The sequence below is a fragment of the Chrysochloris asiatica genome, unplaced genomic scaffold (genome assembly GCF_000296735.1).
Source record: "Chrysochloris asiatica unplaced genomic scaffold, ChrAsi1.0 scaffold00271, whole genome shotgun sequence".
NCBI classification, from domain to species: domain Eukaryota; kingdom Metazoa; phylum Chordata; class Mammalia; order Afrosoricida; family Chrysochloridae; genus Chrysochloris; species Chrysochloris asiatica.
Genome location: NW_006408789.1, coordinates 3,395,712 through 3,400,748, shown reverse-complemented (window position 1 = coordinate 3,400,748; position 5,037 = coordinate 3,395,712).

Genomic DNA, 5,037 nt, shown 5'->3' with positions numbered 1-5,037 from the left:
CCAGAGGTTCCGCGGGAGAAAGATGAGGCTATCTGCTCCCATAAAGATTTACAACCTCGGAAACCCTGTGCAGGGTTGCTATGGGTTGGAACCGACTCCACTGCACTTAACAACAACCCCTGGGCTGCAAAAGAACCAATAGATCCGTTTTGGAAGAAGTGCAGCCAGAGTGCTTCTTAGAGGCCAAGATATCCAAACTTCGTCTCTCATATTTCGGACATATTGTCAGGAGGAACCAGTCATTGGAGAAGGATATCATGTTTAGTAAGGTGAAGGGTCAGAGAAAAAGAGGAAGGCCCCCAGCAAGATGGATTGGCCAAGTGGCAGTATCGATGGACTCATGCGTGGCAATGATAGTGAGGTTGGCCCAGGATTGGGCAGTGTTTCGTTCTGCTGTGCATAAGGTCGCTATGGGTCGGTACCAAGACTCGATGGCCCCTAACAACAATAACCCCAATCATTGGTGGGAATGAAGAAGGCTTTGGACAGAAAAGCTTCATCTAGTCAATTCAAGGGACCACAACAGTTCACATCCAACCAGAGGTGCCGAAGAGGTCAGACCTGGTGATCGGCTTCTGAAAGATCACAGTCTTGAGTTTGACTCCGCAGAGTTGGGGTTGCCCTGAGTCTGAATTAACTGGATATTAACAAACAGCAGTAAAACAACAAATTACTTGCTATGTTCCTTTAGGACTCCTGGTGTGGTGCTGTGGGTTAATGCACTGGACCACAAGGTTGATTTGAACCACAAGGTTGGCAGTTGAAGCTCACCAGTCGGTCCTCAGACATAGGGTCGCTATGAGTTGAACTGACTGGATGGCACTTAACAACAATAACAACATGCCCCTTTAAGCTATGCCATTACATTATATTTGAGAAGCGCTGGAATAAAGTAAACTATGGAAGAAGGAAGGGAAAAAGTTGTGATATTTACTGTGAAGACTAGCTTAGACTGTACCTCATTACCCAATTCTTTACTGCAAAAACAAAAGAACGAAAATGAATTAATTACATAAGTCATCATGCTGAGAGGCTACATTGTTGTTGTTACTGTTGTTAAGAGCTGTTGAGTTGATTCCAACCCATAGCAACCCTGAATAGAGATTCCAAGGAGCATATGCAACTGCAATCGTCTCATATAAGCACTTGCATTTCCCCAGACTTTATTCCCTAAAGACCAATAGCTTTGTTGTTGCTGTTGTTAAGAGTTGTCAAGTTGGTTTCAATTCATAGCCATCCTGTACAGTTTTTCCAAGGAGCAGCTGGTGAGTTTGAACTGCCGACTTTGTGGTTCGCAGTCTAGTGGTGATCCTATAGAGCGCCACACCAGAAGTCCAACAGCTTTAGTAAAAAAGATGCTCAGTATCTCTACGTATATTTTCCCCCTTGGGAACAGATTACTTGTGTAAACATAGTAAAAAATACTTGAAAAAAAAATTTACATTGTGCATAGTTAAAGAACCCTAGGAACATATAACATGAGATTTCCTATGGTTGATGGGATTACAAACATTTTTTTCTCTGAGTATTTTTCGTTCTCTAAATTTTTATAATAACATGTATGCATAATAATATCAACTACATGAACACTTTAGCCATGAAAACTGCTAATTCTGTGAATTTCCTAGGTCGCTTTCCCTAATTTTGCATGTCAGTAAAAATAAGTGTACATAGAACTGCTTTTCCCCTTCCACTGCCTGTTTTCTTGTCAACATGAAACAACCATTTCTAAACAGCAGCTGCTGAAGCAAGTAAAACAGTCATTAATGGGGTTGGACTGATTCTCCTTGGTTTCCGCCATGATCTTGAAGACACTCTTATTTACCCCAAGATAGCATTTGGGCTTGTGCATGTGGATTTTGTTATTTTCCTTATAGCTGCATAGTAGTAGCACTCCATGGAGTTTGAATTACATATTCTAATGTTATGTAAACAAGTGATGCCTTTGAATTTCTTTTTCTTTTATTTGCAAATGTTAGTTAGCATTGTGTCATATAGAGAGATAGAACTTAGTAGAAAGTTCTGTCTCCTAGAGTTTGAACTGTTGACCTTGTGGTTCAAACCGTCTTTTTGTTCCAGCACCACACAGCATTTTGAAAAGAATATTTTCAAAGGGAAGAGTGATGAATGGTCGACATGTCACCTACATTAATGTTTGAATTGTGCATTAGTTATTCAAGTTCATGGATGGTGCAAATAATTAAAGACCTTGGCTGTTGAGTGTAAGGTTGCAGCTGAGTTCATCCAGAGGTGCCTTGAGAGTAAGGCCTAGAAATCTACTTCTGAAAAAAGCACCCACTGTCTGAAGAACAAACAAATCTGCGTTGGAACAAGTACAGCCAGAATGGTCTTTAGAAGCCAGGATGTTGAGACTTCATCTCTGATACTTCAGACATGTTAGCAAGAGAGACCAGTCCCTGGAGATAAACATCATGCTTGGTAAAGTAGAGGGTCAGCAAAAAAGAGGAAGACCCTAACAAGATGGATTAGCACAGTGGCAGTAACAACGGGTTCAAACTTAACAACATTTGTGAGGATGGTGCAGTGTTTTATTCTAGTTTGCACAGGGTCACTATGAGTTGGAACTAACTTGATAACGTAGTGGTATGTCGTTGGTTTATTGAGCATTTCCCTACTGGCAAATGAGAAGCTTTGGTGGTATGGTGGGTTAAGTGTTGAGCTGCTAGTTGCAAGGTCGACGGTTCAAGCAACCAGTTACTTAGTGGGAGAAGCATCTGGCTATCTGCTCCTGAACAGATTTACAGTCTCAAAAACTCTGTCCTACAGGGTTGCTCTGAGGAAGATCTGACTTAATGGCAGTGGGTGGAATGGCATATGATATTGAACTTCTCTTCGTATAGGTAGCTGCATAGATGGGTTTTTTTTTTTTGGTGAGGTTTCTATTCAGCTCTTTTGCTCACATCATAATTGGTTGTTGGTTTTCTTATGTTGAGTTACAAGATTTGTTTTTGTGAGTGCTTTTCATTGATTTTATTGAGGAGAAGATTTTTGGACATTCCTAGTCTGCTATTCACCCTTAATTTACTAGTAAGAGAAAACAATTATCTCTTACCCATGTTTAAAAATCAAGAAGTGGGGAAAAAAACGGAAATATGAAAATAGTTCATGAAAACCTATAGAATATTCATTAGATCTATTAGCAACAAATCTAGGTAGAATGGTGGTATTTTGTTTTAGTGCCTGAAGCCCTCTAAGCATGTTGCCTCAGAGTTTGCTAAGTAAGTGTCATCCTATTTTTCTTATATAAATGTGTGTGTGTTTGCTATACAGTTTCTGTCCAATTATATACCATTTCCTCATTTATCCAGTTAATTTTGTATAATTGTTAGATGCTGTCTAGTTGGTTCCTTTTAAAAGCAAACCTGTAGAAGAAGTTGTGGTACTTGCCACAAAGGTTGGCTCAGGATGCACATTATTATCCTCATCTTTATTGTGAAAACTAAGGATGGTGGTGTGCCTTGGAGTTGGTTCCAGCTCATTGCAACTGTATATGGTTTCTGAGGCTGTAAATCTAAATGGGAGCAGAAAGGCTCATCTTTCCCCCGAGAATAGCTGGTAGTTTTGAACTGCTAGACCGTGAGATTAGCAGCCCGATTCGTAACCACTACACTACCAGAGCTCGTAAAACAAAGAGTAGGAAAATAAATTAACTGTATAAACCATCATGTAGATAAACGACAGATGCAGTAGTCACATACAAGCATTTTAATTTCCCCATTTTCTAATTCCCAGAGGCTAACAGCTATAGCCATGGTAACAAAGATGGTCAGTATCCTAATATACATTTTTCCTCTTGGAGAAAGATTACTTGTACAACCATGGTAAGCATATCTGAAAAAAAATTATCTGCATTATGCAACGTGAAGAGTAGCAGGAAATAAGAAAATGGGATTGACTGTGAGTGATGGAATTATGAACACTTTTCTGAATATTTTTTGTTTTTTATGTTTTTATAATATTATATGTAAGTCCTGGTATGGTGCTTCGGGTTAATGGGCTGGACTGCAAGGTCAGTTTGAACTGCAAGATCAGCAGTTCAAGCTCACCAGCTGCTCCTTGGAAACCCTAGACAGAGTTGCTATGAATCAGAACCACTCGATGACACTTACCAACAACAACACGTTAAGTACAATCTATGTATAACAGAACGGAGCATGCCTGGTCCCACATCATCTTCACTCTTGTTATGTTTGATTCTATTGTTACAGCCACTGTGTCAATCCTTATCTGTTTTACTGACTCTCTACCAAGCATGACGTCCTTCTCCAGGGTCTGATCCCTCCTGACAACACGTCCTAAGAATGTAAGACCAAGTGTCCCCATTGTTCCCTTGAAGCAGCAATCTGGCTGTACTCCTTCCAAAACAAATTTGCTCTTTCTTCGGACAGTCTATAATATATTCAATATGTTTTGTCAACACAATAGTTCAAATGCATCTGTTTTTCTCTGACATTCTTTATTCAATGTCCAGTTTTCACAGTCATGTGAAAAGATTGAAAATACCATGATTTGCGTTGTGTTGTTTTTGTTGCGTGCCTTTGAGATGGTACTGACTCATAATGACCTTATGCACAACAGAATGAAACAATGCCTGGGCCTTCGGCAATCTCACAACCATTGCTATTCTTGAATTCACTGCTCTGAACTCAAGTTCTAGTTAGGGGGTCTTTCTCTTTCTCACTGACCTTCCACTTTACCAAGCATGATGTCCTTCTCCAGGGACTGTTGTCTCCTGATAACATGTCGAAAGTCTAAGAAATCAAGTCTGACCATCCTGGCTTCGAAAGACCATTCTGACTGTATTTCTGCCAACATAGGTTTGTGTTTTTTTTTGTAGTCCATGGTATTTTAAATATTCCTCTCCAACACCAGAACTCAAATGCATCAATTCTTCTCTGGTCTTCTTTATTTACTGTCCAACTTTCATGTGCATATGAGGTTATTAAAAATACCATGGCATGGACTTTGAGTCAGTTCTGTCTGAGTCTGTAAATCTTTTGTTGTTGTTGTTTAGTG